Source organism: Fundulus heteroclitus, chromosome 7 (assembly GCF_011125445.2).
Source record: "Fundulus heteroclitus isolate FHET01 chromosome 7, MU-UCD_Fhet_4.1, whole genome shotgun sequence".
Classification (NCBI taxonomy): Eukaryota; Metazoa; Chordata; class Actinopteri; order Cyprinodontiformes; family Fundulidae; genus Fundulus; species Fundulus heteroclitus.
This window is the reverse complement of record NC_046367.1, coordinates 1229564-1248285: the sequence shown is the minus strand read 5'-3', so window position 1 is coordinate 1248285 and position 18722 is coordinate 1229564. Positions and strand designations below refer to the sequence as shown.

At 39.7% G+C, this 18722-nt stretch overlaps 1 protein-coding gene across 4 annotated transcripts in view; it reads left to right on the top strand.

Moving 5' to 3' along the window:
* Positions 1-18722, top strand: part of cntnap5a (contactin associated protein family member 5a) — a 378624-nt gene that overhangs the window by 329623 nt on the left and 30279 nt on the right. Inside the window, exon 20 of one of the 4 annotated variants that reach the window (XR_004931318.1) lies at positions 499-852. The exons of the other annotated variants lie outside the window; for them this stretch is intronic. The gene's annotated coding sequence lies outside the window, so the exon portion shown is untranslated. The remainder of the gene's footprint in view (positions 1-498; positions 853-18722) is intronic. 4 annotated transcript variants of the gene reach the window in all.

Here is an 18722-nt window from a genome sequence, read left to right as displayed (position 1 = left end):
CCTGAACGTTTTTCTTTGTTTTTCTTTGTTTATTTAGTATTGAGGAAGTACAGCCATTGTACCTTCATTGCAGGGTGTTGCTAAAGATGTCTTAAGGATTATGAGATGCTGGAACTGCAGTGAGCAGTAACAAAAACAACAGATAAACCAAGGACACTGGAGATTCAGAGGCTGACATATTTAGATTAGAAAGAATGACTGAGGGGGTAAATGGGTCAGCTTGGTCACATCTACATTATAGTATGATATTCTCCAGCAATGTGATGCAATGAACACTGATGTCATACTGTGCACGCCTTTGTAGGGGTGTGCACAATTGGTCCTACTTAATGCTTGTGTGAGTAAAGAACGGACACTCTCTGTCGTGTCCGGAAATCTACCTGTCTCGCTTTGTTTTGTGTGTGAGAGTCCAGTACTAAAGCTGTCAACATCCCTCTACCTTGTTAGATTAAATATGTTAAAATATAGTTTGTTTCAAGAGTCTTTTTATTACTGCAGGTCTCAGAAGTCTACAATTAGAGAACACCACATTTTTCAGGCACAGAACCAGGGGGAACCGCAATTGGATGTGGTCAATTCTTATCAGATGAGTGAATTATTTATCTCCTTATATACTTTCTAAACCCCCAGCAAAACGATGAAGTTAACTAAATTTATCCCGTGATGAAGCTTAACTTTAATCTCAGCCAAACGGATTTGCTCAACAACAAAGGAAACACTGAAATGAACCAATCCTGAACCTTTGTATATCATTTGACTGAACTATATTGGTGTTTAACTTCCAGCAGGAGCTTGAAATCAATGTCGTGGGAATCAGCTGTTCTCGCCTCAGCGGCCTGGTCAGCTGCCAAGGTGAGCTGTGGTGGCAGGGCAGCAGGAACGGACCTCTCTGAAAACGTTGGAGCTTCATAAACCCAGCAGATATTTCCAGCTACATTCTTACCATACCAAACCATCTTTATTTATAAAGCACTTTAAAATAACCTAGGTCAACAAAGTGATGTACATATACAACTGAAAATAACTGTAAAATTAAAATAAATAAACAGGTTAAACACAGCCAAGTTAAAGTTGATAATATTTTTTAGATAGTTAACATAGATTCAAATTGTCAGGATGTGCCAAAAGGCTTCAGCAAATACCTGTGTTTTAGGAAGAGTGCTTGGATTTAGGGAGCTGCTGGTTGGCTGACCTAAGTGAGCAGGCAGGTGTATGAGAGTACAGCATGTCAGAGCGGTATGACGGGGGAGGAAGCCATGAAGAGAGAGAAAGCAAATAAGAGAGCTTTACAATGGATTTATAACATACAGGCAACCAATGAAGAGGAGTCAGAATGGGAGTAATGTGCTCAGACCTTCTTGTTCCAGTTAAAAGTTTTGCTGCAGCAATTTTGCACACCCTGCAGGCACCTAATGGATGCATAACTAACCCCAAGATAGAGTGAGTTACGGTAATCCAGCCTAGATGTAACAAATGCATGGATCACTGTTTCAAAAAGCTGGCTTGACTTAAATGGCTTTACTTTGGCTAATTGCCTCAAATGAAAAAGCTAGATTTTTACTACAGCCCTAATGTGGCTTTCATCTGTAAACACATTAAAAGTTATTTTTATGCACATGGTGTGTAACATTTAATCAGCTTTTGCCTTTGTCTTCGACCATTGGTGCCTTTGTTTAAAGGCATATAGCCATGTAATATGTATACACCAAGCTTCCAACTTGATAGTGTTTTGATAGTCCTTTTTTACTGAAAGGTAATTTGCTTTTAACAAATACCAACAGACACGGTGAAGTCTAGGGACTCTATTATCATAATGCCGGTTTGCTTAATTAATAAATCACGTGTAAATAAGGCCAGACCCAGCCCGACCCTCTGCAATGCCTTGCAATAAAGTAGCAGCTCAGCGTGACCAAAGACCAACCGTTATTAATTAAATAAACCAATCTACAAAAACTTTTAACAGCCTCATATCAGAACATTTACTCATGTCAATCAACTCTGCAGTCACATCTGAGCATATGCAGGTTCAGTGAACACCAACAGTCATACTGTATTCCCAGCGACATTCCAGTCCTTTCCCTCTTGGAATCATATTTTTTGTGCTTTTTTTTCACTGGATCTTGGACCTTTCCTCATTGTTTCACTGGGAGATACTAATAGCCGTTAGCAACTTCTTTGTCTTAACCCCTGCTGTGCAGGACGTACTTCTGTTAATATTGTAAATAAACAAAAAAGGCTTTATTTACTGACAAATTGGGCAAAAACAAAGCATAAAACACCAAAATAACAACTAATATGCCAGCGGGACATGATAATCTTTCAAACAAAAACGTTGCATACAACCACAGTTTGCTACTGATGTGTAAATTTAAAAAACGGTCAAATAACGTGTCTATGCACCTTCAAACAATACGCTTTGACCAGCAGTGAATCAATAGAAACGGTGATCCACGGAGGATGCACCGAACCCATTTTTCAAATCTGGGGAAAAGAAGAACGCATTCACAGCTTACAAAGTATACAAGGCTTGAATTTGGCTATAATTTTACTTAGTACTATCATTTATTAGCGGTTTGCATGGGATCAAAATCATGTCACCAAATGACCCATTTCTTCTTTGGCCTTCTTTACTCAACAATGTTTTCTGGTGAAAACAGAACAGTTTGGTTGTGCTTGTAATGTTCATTTACACGACAACGTCAAATATTTTCTCTGACGAGAGCACATGTTTAAAACAGGTTCCAGAGTGTAATAGTTAAAAAAAATATCCCGTTTTCTGCTGTCATGTAAACTCTGCTGAATATAACCACGGCTGGGCATGGATATAATTCAAATGTTTATTAGTTGTTATGGCTTTTAGGCAGTACGCAAGAACATAGCACCACTAGTGGCATGGCATGGGATTTATTTCTACATTTGCCACGTAAACAGAGATTTTATTGGGGCCTCTCTAAAATTATGTCACATCTGTGCGGAGACAGCTTGAGTTTCCCGGATGTCTGGACAAGCAGAGAACAAACTAGAATGGCAACAACTGCAATACCAATAATTTTGGGAGATGATGACGTCACAGGGGCCTCATTTCAACATGCTTTAATTGAGAAACGCAGCATAGAACAGGTTAAACATTGGTTAAGGCCGTAAAATGAGCGAAAAGAAAGAAGCATTAATATAAAGATAGGGGCGACATATCACACAACGGATAAAACGCAAGGAAGAAACTCGCTGTGATCATCCCATCTCACCTTCACACACACACACACACACACACACACACACACACACACACACACACACACACACACACACACTCAAACACAAACAAGGCCACCAATGTTGTGAGAAGAACTAGTGACTTGCTCTGTGAAAACCTGACAGGCAAACCACCACTTTGTAGTACAGAGGCCACTTCTAATCATCACAACTGCATGTATTTAATATGGTATTGTTACACACCAAGACTTTTCCTGCTTGTAAAATAGTTGACTGAAGCTAACATACACACATAAACACCCTTCATGGATTGACATTTGAGAAAAGCCCCATTAATGTTGTCATGTAAACGTGTTAACAGATAGAGAACAAAAGTCCTGTTTTAAATGGATCATTCTCATATAAATAGGGCCATAGTGCTTATTTTTTTCTTTTTGTTTTTATGTCACAGAATATACACTTAGTCTTGATAAAAACAAAACCATGGTCTGTAGAGCACCTTGGCATATTATGTTTGGATGCTTTAGATGAACTGAGAGAATATGTGTCACAACATGATCGCAATTTTCCATCCAGCCCTAAAAACCTGAGGAGGCAATTGTAAATAACTTTGAAAATCAAATTAACCATTTTGAGCTTTTGAAGGCATTGCTGCATCTAATAACGAGGTCACAATTTTTCTGGGTGTTCAATGTGCCCTTGGCATTGTCAGATGCTTACTGTGTTTTTTTCTTTGCCCAATTTCTGGGTGAAACTGTTTACTCCTGACTGAGTATTCAGAGTGGCAAATACCAATTTACAATGACTGTGTCCCAGGAAAGTCACTGCCAACACAATGAATGATGCAGCCCTAATACCAGTAAAATCAAATTGTCTGTTTTTGTGTTAAAGCAGCTGTCTTTTCCAGATGGCAAGATATTAGACAACCTATGGGAGGGATGTCTCAGAATATAGAGGGTTTTCTTCTTGTCTTTAGAAGTAATTTACTTTGTGCTTGACATTGCATTTGTACATGAATGTTATATAGCTGTTTCTTTTTTTTTCAGATGTCAATAATACTTCATGTACTGACCAATTAGATATTACTGGGGTAGTAAAATCTATCATGGCTGATTCAGATACAACCTTGTTAAGTATGACCATTGACATTTGGCAGTGAAATCTCAGTTATCTGCTTCAAATGCACATAACTACCTCTGACAGAGTGAGCTATCAGCTGAAGAGCCAACAGGGCATGAACAGGTCTGCTGATATGCAATATAACTGGAATATTCTGCCACTTGAAGCACATTCAGAAATTAACACAGTTGTCATTCACCAAAGTCATCTTATAACAGATGCAATATTAGAGACGTAAAGAAGAATTAAAACTGCATGATTTCCCAGAGCTCTTTGACAGCACAAAGACACTAAAGATTTTGACCCATGAAAGCTCCACCACAGTAAAACCATTTGCCAGCTTGCTGATACACATCAGCAGCTCTACATACCTGCTCAGAAGGCTGCTTAATTGAGTAAACATACAACACAGCTCAAGAGCTAATATTCATTTGTGACTTACAGGGGAGAATTCACAATACGGTTACCAAACCGGTAACATAAGACCTGCTGTGAACACCAGTGGATGAACCTGACCCTACCGAGAGAAATCACTCATCCATACCGAGTCCTGCATTACCTAGTGATCAAACTAATCCCAAGTTTTCAATCATCACATTTATCCACTGAGTATAATTCTAGTGAGTTTGTAAAAAACCTGCTACAGAAAAAAAATGTTTTAGGATATTGACGTAGATAATCTCAGATGATTGATTATATTACCCAGTAGCATATCTGGTGTTTAACTGGATTTAAGGAATCTGTATGTCATTAATTGGTGGATGTTGAGTAATAAGTCTGCTCATGGTAAATTAACTAAACTTACATGGTGCTTTTTTAGTCAGTGTCTGGTGTTTGACAGAAACTGGAAACTGCAAAGCACCATCACTCATACAGTTCAGCAAGCCAATGTGGAACTGAAATATTGTTTTACTCAGTGGTTGTCATCTTGTTATTCTTAGATGTTTAGATGTTTGAGAATAATATGAAAGCAGGAGTTTATTTATTGGAAGTAAGATAAACACAGTCTTTGTCGATGAAATGTTGTCGGGGATGTGACAGACATTGACATGTTAAAGGTCTGTCGTGACAGAAATAAGCAGCATCTATGCAAATAGTGAATAATTTACACTGCTCTTCCTTGATTACTTAATGACCGAAGTGCGTTAGGTCTGTGTTTACATACCTTCACCCGTCTGTTCTCTTTTGTGGACTGCAGCCTCTCACAGATGAGAAAGCAAATCAACAGATGCAAAGCTGCCCGGCATTTATTTCCTGCTGTCACAGAAAAACCATCAGGTCTCTGACCACAGACATTTCAGTTCAAATGAAGTGAGATGAAATACTATAATCACAGGGCAGCAGGAAAAGATAAATATACTGTTTGACATTAAAGGCTCAATGCAGTCAGTCAGTACATTATTTTTTTAAATTGTTTGCTTTGCCCACATTTCCATGGTTCAGATAACCAAAAAATGTAATATATTTACATACAGAAAGCTGTTTTCAAATGATTTTATTTAAACAGTTAATCCAATTAAATCATAGATTAATTAGCAACGTTTTGGTTACTTATATTAACGGGCTTGAAAACCTCCTAAACAGAACTAGTCTGACAACATGGCGAAGGCTTAAATGTTTCACAAAGCAGCACATAATTCCCTAATCTGAAATACTCAAGACCAGGGGCCTCATGTATGAAAGAGAGCCCAGCTCTCATACTAAACATTGACGGTAGGGAGAAAAAAAACTCAAATGTATGAAACCGTAAGTAGAGCGGCCGCCGGGCCGGACTAAATGGTTTCGCGGGCCGTATGTTTGACACCCCTGGAATAGAGCTTCACATGGTGATAGATTAAATGTATGCACAGCTCAGCAGGCCATTTGCACTGTGTGGGTTAAGTCACGGTTGGGTTTCTGTGTTATGAGTCGTAATCCGTTTTCTTTCACCCCTTCTCATTCTCTGCAGCTTCTTAATTTTCTGTCTTTCTTTATCTTATTCCTTTGCTTCTTTCCTGTTGATCAGACAAACATAAGTACTTTGTCACCTGGGTCTATGTATAACTATTTCTATAGGGACGTGCACTTTCCAACTTCAGCTTTCCACTCACACCTATGGTATATCTAAGGTTTGTGACATGGAATGTGTATGGAGCTGGCACCAGAGAGAAAAAGTTGAAAATTTTTAACCAGCTTATAAGGCAGATAGTGTCTTATTGTAAGAAATTCATATATCAGCTACAACTATAAACGATCTAAACTCACCCGAGTTACCTAATGTGTAATGTTTGTTGTCAGTATGTATGGCCCAAATGAGGATGACCCCTCATTCTTTCACAAACTTTTCCATTCAGTTTCAAATTACCTGGATTGCTCTCTATTTATTGGGGGCAACATCAACCTTGGTCTAAATGAGGAAAAAAAACAGGTTGAATACAACAGGGACTGAGAGCAGTTGGCAATCAGGAAATGTAGTCAAAAAATACGTGATCTTTGCGATGCATGGCAATCTCTTTATCCTAACAGTAAGGAATATACTTTCTTTTCAGATGTCCATCATTCCTACTCTCGTTTGGACTATTTCTTAATTAACAGCATGCTGCTGACATTTCAGATGCTGTAATACATCCTATTCTGTCAGTGATAATAATCCTGTTTAATTAATCCTAATAAATAAAAAAGTAATTCCACAAAACAAAAGCTAGAGAATTAATACATCATTGCTTAAAGATGAAGAATTTATCAAATATGTTAAATAAGAGTGGGCTTCATACTTGGAGTACACTGATTTACCTGGGACATCGGGATCTATCTTCTGCGGTGCAGGGAAAGCAGAGATGTGAGGTAAAATATTTTCATTCTCATCTCAGAAAAAAAAAGATTCAGGAATTAGAAGAAAAATTAAGTTACTAGAAGCCTCCCAGGAAGAGGGAAAGCTGGTTAAAATCCATAAAGCAATATTAGAATTAAATGAACGTATTGAAAAGCAAAATTAAATTTTAATACAAAGACTTTGAATAGAAAACTTTGAAAATGGCAATAAGCCAGGAAGCTTCTTAGCTAATCAGATAAAAATTAGTAAAGAAAAAACAACTATATTTGCAGTTACAAATTCAACTAGGAATACATTATATGATCTTGAAAGTATAAACAACAATTCAATTCAATTTTATTTATATAGCGCCAATTCATGAAACATGTCATCTCAAGGCACTTTCCAAAGTCAAGTTCAATCATATTATACAAATTGGGTCAGATTATACAGATTGGTCAAAAATGTCCTATATAAGGAAACCAGTTGATTGCATCAAAGTCCTGACAAGCAGCATTCACTCCTGGAGAACCGTAGAGCCACAGGGAGAGTCGTCTGCATTGTACATAGCTTTGCAGCAATCCCTCATACTGAGCAAGCATGAAGCGACAGTGGGAAGAAAAACTCCCCATTAACGGGAAGGAAAACCTCCAGCAGAACCGGGCTCAGTATGAACGGTCATCTGCCTCGACTGACTGGGGTTACAGAAGACAGAGCAGAGACACAACAAGACAGACAAAAAAGCACAGAAGCACACATTGATCCAGTAATCTGTTCTACATTAGATGGTAGTAGCGGGTGATCTGTCTTCCCTGGGTGTCACAGTTAACAGAACGGGAAAAAGAGAAAGAACAAAAAGTTAAAAGCTAAAATGACGACAAGCAATGCAAATTGGAGAACAATTGGAGAATTCAGCAGAGTGAGAGAAGTAGACCTTGATGTCCTCCAGCACCCTAAGCCTATAGCAACATAACTATAGAAATAGCTCAGGATAACATAAGCTGATAGGGTTATGATAAATTACCCCTTATTATCCTACAAAGAAAACCACACAAACACAAGTTTAGACTCTTCTGCAGAACGAGGGCAGACCAGCCAATTGAAGAACCACGCTCCCTGGCAGTCTGGCTCATCTGCCCCGAGCCACCTCTATCTCTCTACCTTTATTATCAACTTCAAAGAAGGGACAGGAGAGGTCAAAAGTTTACAACATGGGGTTTGCACACAAATAGGGGAGCAGGTTTGTTGGGGGTGGTGATCAGACACCTGCGAGATGCACAGCTGGATAAGGCAAGACATTCCTTATCTGGGAGAACCATTTGTTCTCCTCGCTCTGAAGTAAAAACAACAGAACACCCCTGAAGGCCAACTCTTAAAACTAACCAAATGCCTGTAACTTAATTAAAATAAAATTATTACATTCAAATGTCTCTAACATAAGCCACTCTAACTGTAAGCTTTGTCAAAAAGGAAAGTTTTAAGCCTAGTCCTAAAAGTAGACACAGTGTCTGCTTCATGGACTAAAACCGGAAGTTGGTTCCACAGGAGAGGAGCCTGATAGCTAAAGGATCTGCCTCCCATTCTACTTTTAGAGACTCTAGGAACCACCAGCAGACCTGCAGTCTGAGAGCGAAGTGCTCTGTTAGGAACATACGGGGTAATCAGAGCTCTGATATATGATGGAGCTTGATTATTAAGGGCTTTATACGTTAGAAGAAGAATTTTAAATTCTATTCTTGATTTAACAGGAAGCCAATGAAGTGAAGCTAAAACAGGAGAAATATGATCCCTTTTGTTGATTTTCATCAGAACTCTTGCTGCAGCATTTTGGATCAGCTGAAGACTTTGAACTGCATTTTGTGGACCTCCTGATAGTAAAGAATTACAATAGTCCAGCCTTGAAGTAAAAAATGCATGGACTAGATTTTCAGCATCACCCCTGGACATAATATTTATAATTTTGGCGATATTCCTGAGGTGAAAAAAGGAAACTCTGGAAACCTGTTTAATATGGGACTTAAATGACATGTCTTGGTCAAAAATAACACAGAGATTTTTTACTTTATTACCAGAGGCCAAGTTAATGTCATCCAGATTAAGTGATTAATTAAGATGTTTATTTTTTGAGGACTCTTGTCCAAAGATTACAACTTCTGTCTTGTCAGAATTTAAATGCAGGAAATTTAAAGTCATCCAGCTTTTATTGTCATCAAGACATGCCTGTAGTCGAAGTCTAGGATCATCAGCATAACAGTGGAAATTAATGCCATGCTGTCTGATAATTTTGCCAATCGGAAGCATATAATCCAATCCAAGGGAATTGACCCCGATGTCCACGCAATGCTGCAGAGCCGCGTTAACCAACACAGCCCCACAACATCCAGAGCCTTAAGGTACTCAGGGCGAATCTCATCCACCCCCGGAGCCTTGCCACCGAGGAGCTTTTTAACTACCTCGGCAACCTCAGCACCAGAGATGTGAGAACCTGACCCAGAGTCCTCAGGGTCTGCTTCCGCAATGGAAGATGTGTTGGTGGGATTAAGGAGGTCTTCGAAGTATTCCGCCCACCGATGCACGACGTCCCGAGTCGAGGTCAGCAGCACACCACCCCCACTATAAACAGTGTTGGTACTGCACTGCTTCCCCCTCCTGAGACGCCGGATAGTGGACCAGAATCACTTTGAACCTGTACGGAAGTCTTTCTCCATGGCTTCTCTGAACTCTTCCCACACCCGTGTTTTTTCCTCGCTGACCAGCTGAGCCGCCTGCCGCTTTGACTGCTGGTACACATCAACTCCTTCCGGAGTCCCACAGGCCAATAAAGCCCTATAGGACTCCTTCAGCTTGACGGCTTCCCTCACCGCCGGTATCCACCAGCGAGTTCGTGGGTTGCCGCCCGCAACAAGCACCGACAACCTTGCGGCCACAGCAGTAATTACATTCAACTCAAGTCACCTGTTCACCAGCCCACATATACCTGCCTCAGCCAACTCATCCTTGCCAGAACGTCTCTTCTCGTCTGATCTGATCTTGCCTCGATGTGCTCTTCCTCTACCAGATCATTGGTGCTCAGTCAGCTGGGCTCTTCAGATAAACGTCGCCTTTGTCTGCATGCAGCAGTTCTGCCTGTTTTCCCGTGAGTTCCAGCCACTTGCTCTGCCCATTCTGGTGGTTCCCCGGTCCAAATCGCCTGTTTTGCTCACTACCTGTATCTTCTGGTCTCCTGCTCATCCCTGCCTGCATCATCTGTCATAGCTCATCTGTTTAAGTCTGGCTCTGCTTGTCTGCCTCTCCTGTCATTTATCCTCACAATAAACATTTTAAATGTAACTCTATGTCCGGCTGAATATCAGGTTCATCAGCGTAATCATTACATCTAAATTATATAGGACATTGTCTACACTAGATGATTCAATATTATCTTCAATCGGATTTATCAGTTAGCTTTGAACAAAACTTGGGGTCTTAGATATGTTTAAGAACTTTCAAAATCACTGGAAACCCGAATTTACAACTAATACAATACAAAATCATTCACAGGGTGCACTTTACAGGTCAAACATGATTCATGATGGGTTTTGAACAATCTAATATCTGTTCACAGTGCACAGGCAATAGTCCTGACAATTATATTCAAGCACTATGGTTATGTACACCTGTACAGAGGTTCTGGGTCCAGATATGTAAAGACCTGTTTAAGTGCCTGAGATGTAAAATTTTACCTTCCCCTCAGTTTGCTTTCTGAGTAACTTGGATGATGGTACTTTTGGGAAAAAATCAATTTGCATGGCTTTCACTGCCTTATGTATCGCTAAGAAAACTATCCTCGCAAACTAGAAAAGCAAAAAAAATCTCAGTATCAATGTCATGATCTTGGCATAGTGCTGGTCTGATTCACCATTTGACACATCTGTGCAGCTCCACCCCGTTCGCATTAGCCTTCACCAGATCCACCTGCACCTCTGACTATATAACCAGCTCTCAGACCAGTTACTAGTGCCAAATTATTACAAGCCACCGGTGAGTTTAATCCAGTGTTCTGAATCCTTCCTGCCTGCCTACCTGTTTCTGCATCCTGATTTTCTTTGCCTGTCTAACCCCTGTTGGACCTGATTGTTGTGCTGTCTGGATCTCTGACCTGCTTCTGTGCCCCGACTCTGCCCCCGGATTCTGTTTTGAGTTTTCCCTGGATCTCTGATCACCTGGCTCTGACCCTGGGTCTGCTCTCGGACTTTGGACTCTGGTTATTCTCCCTGACCATCCTGCCTGCCTCTGCCATCACGGTTCTGACCTTGTGCCTGTGCTTTGACCACCGATTACCTGCTAGCTAAATGAGTAAGATCAGTCAAGCTGCCCTGATCGGACTTGGGATCACATTGGGCTTCACCACTGATGTCACCCGCCAACAGGAGCCTTCTCTCACCTTCCCAGCCTGCTTCCGGATTGTGAGAAGTGGTTCCTGTCCCAGACGCTGGTGATTCATCCTCGACCTGCGGCAGTATACGTCACAATAAACCTTTGTTTACGTAAAAAAATTACCAGTTCAGCAATTGCGCATGGTGCCTGCTCTTATTTCGTTCCAGACACAACTGTTATAATTATAATTAACCTGACAGTATAGCGGAATCCTGAGTTGAGCAAGATTATAGCCCTATGAGTGCAGTCAGAGCTCTTATTACATTTGAAAAGCTGCTCCTTGCTGCAAATGAGAGCCACAGTTTAGGGGAATTTAATGTATCTGAACAACATGGATGAGCTCTTTACAGGGGGCAAGCTTGGGACCACTTAGGGATGTTAACTACCCGATCTGTCAGTCAGCTCCCTCTGAAAAGCTCTGGTTGCTGAGACTGCAGCCGAGTTAGAATGTGAAACAGCACTGGGAATGCACAATTCTTCCTATTTTACCTGTTACCTGTTTCCCAGTAACACTGGGGTGAGCTAAAAAATATATTTCCCTGGGCAATCTGAACCGGCTAATAATCCACTTATCATCGTGAGTCAGCAGGATCTCTGAACACAAGCTCCCTCTGCATTCTTCCATCATCAATGGCCTTCAGCAATGCCAACCTTGCTATCTTTCCTCAATTACTTTACGCATCTATTTTTGGACATGTGATTGTCTCGACCTTAGGAATCATCACACCTATTATCTTAGGAATCAATCTGCTGATTCAACTCTGTTTACTTTTTCAGTGGGAAATTATGAAAGAGCCCCTTAGATAATTCCCATGCATCTCATGTGCCTTGGCACACAGACCAATGCACATTTCCATCTACATGTAACAAAAACAGATTTTTGAGGTGTGTTACATTATTGAATGTAATTCTATATCTGTGTATGGATTTAAACCATAAAAGCTCAAACTCATGAAAAACATCAGGTTATATTGTCCCTGAGTTAAATGAAATTCAATAGAGTTATCTTTCAGTGGATTTGGGTAAGGTAGTACTTTGTCTTTTTTTATCCATCACTTGAATAAGTTTGTGTTGCCACCACATATTGTCACAGCAGGTCAGTAAAGCTGCTTTCACAACCCAGTAAAGCTCAATGTTCAAAATGCAATAATAATAAGAATGAGATTCTAGGTAAAAACGGCCTCCAAAACAAAAGCCCATGGTGACCACATAAAACGCATAGGCCTGTTTCACATTTCCCTAAAACATCTTGATCATTCCCAAGACATTTTTAGGGGGGCACACTTTTTCAAAAAACATTTTATATGCTTAATGCTGAACAGTGGCTCTGTGACCACTCCTACAGTGCTGAGAAAGAAATTCTCAATAAAATCCCAAAATCTAAAAAAAAGAAAAGAAAGAAATAGTGTAGTCAGTGTTGCCAAATTAGGCAGGTTTCAACCCAATTAGGCTTCTTTTGAACACATTGAGCTGGAACAAAAATAGTATTTGGGCAGGTTGTAAACATTTGGGAAGTTTTTCACATTTGTTGGGCTTTTAGAATGATTTACTAACAAAATATACCAAAATAGTTGTCAATGTCTGGAAGAAAACTAAAACTATTTTCATAAAATGCCATCTCCTTCAACTCATTTTACTGGTCAATCTATTTTTTAAATGAGTCGAATCTGTCTAATCTGACATCATCAATGAATAATAGTTATAATGAATAATATTGATCAATAGTTACAATAAAACAAGAAAAGAATAATGGCTAATCAAGTGTTTGGTCAATGTAAACGCCCAAGAGGGCTTGAGTTCTACTGATCAACTTAAAAATATTTCACAACAGTGTGAAAGAGAAATGTTTGATTGAATTACCCTGTAAGAGAAATTAAGTTTATATTAGGGTAGATTTACAACTCATGTTGGGAAGCTATTGATAAAAGTTGTATTTTTCCGGTTGATATATCATGATTGTTAAAGTGATCTTGTGTGTCATTTGGTTGTCTGATTGTTCATTTTGTGCAGAGCCCGTAAGTGCAAACGTTTTGTCTTGGCTTCAGCGCAGTTTGTGTGCTAATGGCATGTTCTGATGCGTTTAATAGTTCTTGTGTGTTTAATAGTTTTGTGCTTTTAACATGAGAGAGTTTGAGATTTGGGCTTTTTTCTTTTAAGTTGGGCAGGTTTTATGCTGGTTTGGGTTACTGGAAACTAACAGTGACATGGGGTAACCTGTAGCACTGTGTCTTAACTCTAAAGTCCAGCATAAGCTACACGCTAATAAACATGAGCGCTGGTGTCAGGTTGAACACTGTAAAGTAAAAGTTCATACTAGAAGAGGTTCTGTAATTACAGCAGCTATGAGAACAAGGAGCAGAACAAAGCAGAGTTCCCTTCTGCCTGCAATAACCCAAGTTTCTTCAGTTTGGCAGTTTTGCTGCTTGGTTCTGCTTCTTGTGCTCCTAGCTGGTGTAGCTAACCCTCCTAACATCAATGTTTACTCCAGTATTGACTTCAATGCTGACGTTTCAAACACAAATTAATAGCGCTGCTTCCAGCTCGCTCTTGTTTGCTTCATCCTGCTCTACCGACACTAACGGTGACCACAGCCGAGACGGGGCGTCTCTGTAGGCTATGAATGGCTGACCCAACGACCCGCCCCTCTCCAGCTGTGATTGGTTAGCATGTTGCCTTCAGTCGTTGATTTGATTGGTTGAACTGTATGATTGACAGATTGACAGTTTAAAGATAGTACTAGTAGAACGATGGCCATTCCAAAGTATAAAAAAAAAAAAAAAGCTTCCAGTTCAGGGCAGGCTGGCTCAGCGGCCGGGCACGGCCCCCCAATGATGGCCCCCATGCCGCGGGGTCTTGTTGACAGGTTCCTAATTTGGCCATGATCTCTTAGGTCAGACGTTCCAATCATTGGGGCTCGGTACCCAATCTCTGGGGGGTTGACGTTAACTCCTCTGGTCTGACTACGTGTCTTGGTACCCTCTTGCACTAGTTGTGGAATTATCTCTTATATCTTTAGTTGTGAAAGCAGCTGCTATTTGTACATGTTGAAACCCTGACTTACTAGCTGTTTCACTGTTAGTCAAGACTGTGGTTATCGAAATACCCACGTTTCCCACAGTCTTTTCATGTAGCCCCATTGTCTAGGGTTACTGGAGTAGTAGCATTCCAGTAACCCTAGCATTGTCTAGGGTCATTGGAGGAGTAGTAGTGCCTTAATGTCTTTTCGAGTCCAATGTCTTTGTGTTCCAGTAGCCCCTTTGTCATCAAGTGCTGACTTGACGCAGACCTTGTTTGACCGGGCGACGTCTAAGCCGGTATGGCTCTCTGTTTATGTGCTCTCATCATATATATGAGATAGGCAGTTAGTCTTAACGATCTTGCCCAAGGACCAAAACTGGATGATGTCATAAGCCCACTATATACATGTGCACCCTATATACATTTAAATATGCCAGTTTGATAGCTTAGTTGATATGGGGCATATATATATATATATATATATATATATATATATATATATATATATATATATATATACATACACACACACACACAACGGGTGTGTGTCTCTGTAACACCTCAGCTTCCGTCAGTCTGGCAGATTTGTTTTATCTGCCGTCAAGCATTGTCTTTGCTGATTGATGACAAAATACTTGATCATAGCGTCACTGTCATGTATGTAATCTTGTTCACTTCTGACAGAATTTCATAGTTGTTACTACCTTGAGGCAGCAGCAAAATGTCTCATCCAGTAGCATAAACAACAAGAGTAATTCTGGCTGGATATTTAACCACTCTTCTAATCAGATGTCTTCCATCTTTTCAACCTACCTTGAACAGTGCAACACTACCACTGGAAGCGAAACCGACTCTCAGCATGATGCCACCACCAGCGCCATGCTTGACAGTTGGCAAAGTATCCTAAGATTTCAGAACAACTTTTATACTCCTTCACCAATCAATGTATTTTTTGTTGCTTTTTTAATGTGTCTTTACCAATCATTGTGGACTTAATCTTTTTCTCATCTGACCTTTTGAATCTAGAGAGACTCACACAGACAAAAGAGGCAATTAGATAGTTTAAACCTGGGAACAGTAGGCTGGAGCACGTAGGAGCATGATCTCAATGCAGGGAAATCAAATCTGAATACATTCTAATATATTCTAACATTTCTGCTAAGGCAGATATTCAGAAAGATACCAGAATGTTGTTGGTGGCTATAGAAAATGTATGACATGCAAATTGCAAAACCTAAATGAAAAACAGACAGTTTCTGAGTTATTGGATACATTTTAGGAAAATTTTGTTTGTCTCTAGTCCAGTATAGCACAGCCAACCATGTTGAGCTGAGTAGTAAAAATGAAGCTGGAACAGGTTGAGGTTTTGTTAGAACAGAATAACCAGAGAGCTTTTGTGTTTGCTAGCATTAAACTATGCAGGTGTTTTTGATAGAGAGGACAAAGAGCTTAGCCCTGCTGTGAGAGTTGGACCAGCATCCAGTCAGCCATCAGGCCTGCCCTTAGCAACCCACATGTGACAATTCATGAAAGGCAGCCAACACGGATGTTGGACAGCTTGATAGATTAACCCTCGGTTCTGGAAAAGACATATTTTAAAGTTGTAATGTAGGGCATAACTAAAACACACCTGCACACTCTCTTCTCTAGAGTTTTTCACACATTGTGAAGCTGTTCAGGGTTCAGCAGAGGAGCCTACATTAACAACACCACACGTCTTTTCTTTGATTTAACCCACCCCGTTTGCTCTCTGCTTATCACAAAAAATACCTTCACTCTCAGACTGTGACAAATGTGTTGTCATGGTTACCAAATTATCTTGCATAATTACGCTGAAGATAGCTTCTTTGACTGTGAATTGGTCCACTTAACACTCACATAGTTCACTTGGAGGCGGATGGAGATAGTGGGGAAAATAGAATCCACTCAGCGCAGAAGGATGCAGCTGTAATCCTCCTGAACTCCAGTTAACACAATGGATGATCAACAAACAGAAGCTCATTCAAGGACACATCCATACACCCACAACCCTTTCTAATCTATATGAAATAAGTCAATACTGAATTAAAAACATGTCCATGTTATAATAAATAGGAGCCAGTTCACATGCTGTCATAAAGATGTTTGCTGAGAAGACAGCTATTAGGAGTTGTAGCTTAAACACCCTTTCAGGGACAATTTATGCTGCATTGTCTTCCTATTTTTCTTTGAATTGTGGAGCATCAATATGCTTAAAATACACAATAATCCTACCGTGTTCAAAGACAAAAAAAAAAACGTTTTAAATTTGCCATTAAGGTGTCAAGAAAGTCTGAATGATGGAAACAAATAATATATGTGAGCTGTATTTTCTTAGGTCCAACATCCTAAACTTGATGAACATCATGTTTCTTTTTAAATGCAATTTTCAATAGTTTGCTTACCTTGTTTTGTCTCGTTCTTCTTTAGCATTTTGAAACTACTTAGAACCTGGCTATGGACCACTAGAATGTGATGTAATGTGATGCTTTTAATAATTTATTTGTCTTAAGATTTTGATCAGGAGGAGAGTGTTTTTTTTTTCATTTTGGATTTGCTATTCAGAAATAAACATGTCTAAATAAATAAATTAACTAATTGTGAATAGAAAAATAAATTATTAAATAATAAATATGGTTAGCAAATATCTAATTATAAGCTGAAGGAAATGTAACTTCATTAATGTCATAAAAAAAATTGATACAAAACTGTCCATTATTATGTATATTTATGTGCATTCTGAGCCAATGTCTGCCTCTCCAAAAATGTCATTATGGTAACACATATTAACAATAAAGCATTTTGATCATGTAGAAAACCTATACAGAAAGGTGAAGCAATTTAAAATAAAGCCTGATGTAAAATGAGCGATAGAAAAGTAACAATGACAATGAACAAGCACCTGAGCCGACATCTGCTGCCTTAGTACAGGGTGTTTGTCTTTTATAGGCGAATGAAAAGATTTGACCTCTATGCTTGTGCCCCTCCTCTGCATCTCTTCCTTCATTGGATTTCTCACGGCCTTCGAATCCTTTAGCAAAAGAATAAAAGTGTGAAAAAGCCCTCCACTGTGCTTCAACTAAACTATCACACTTTGCATCAGATTTCAGAGGTTGGTTGTTGTTTGCGATGTCGGTTACTTGCTGTCAACCTAGTGTCCTAGCATTTTCAGTCTCTGACACATGACAGCCCTCAAAGCATTAAGCCGCCACTGTTTAAGCTGTATCCACACTCGACAGCATGATATTGAGTGACATGTGTAGCACCTTTGTGCAGTTTTTAGCCACCCTCCTAATCCACTCCTGTGTGTTAAAGCGGAACACCCGTGTCCCTCAGGTCTCTGTAAACAGTGAAGGGCAAGAAGACACTTTATCCACAGTGACCTTCATCTGGTGGAGCACTCTCAGTATCTGAAATGAATCACAACACAAAGCCCTTCACTTACACTCTGGGAATTGTAATATTGACCCAGCTCCACTTGACAATACATAGTTCTCTGACTCTTTGATCCAGCAGCAGCTGTCTGAGTGTGTGTGTGTGTGTGTGTGTGTGTGTGTGTGTGTGTGTGTGTGTGTGTGTGTGTGTGTGTGTGTGTGTGTGTGTGTGTGTGTGCGTGCGTGCGTGCGTGCGTGCGTGCGTGCGTGCATGCATGTGTGCGTTAAAACCAGAAGCACATATCGACTTGTTCAGTTTTGAAGTGAGGATCCATGAGACAAATATTTGTAGACTTCCAAATAAGTGAAAAGTCACTGATGTTTTGCTTTAAGGAGACCAAACTTATAATGAACTGTTTACTAATGGTGAAATGTTTCATGATGAGTTTTGTAAATAATAACAAAAATGAAAACCTTTATATCACCAGGTAAAATATTAAGAACAATTTTATATTTACAATGTTAGACTGAAAATGCTACATCACTTAAAGGGGTACATGGGGAGAGGAAAGCAACATTTACAGACTTACAGTGAGCAATGTGCTTATTCAGCAAAACAACGACATGACTCCTCAAAAAGGTCTTTTAGCCTGTGTTTAAAAATAGGAAATGTGTCACTAACTGTACTGTATGTGTTCTGAAAGCTAAGTAAAGTAAGACAAGTTTAATTTGTAAAGCACATTTCATGCACAAGACATATTAAAGTGCTTTAC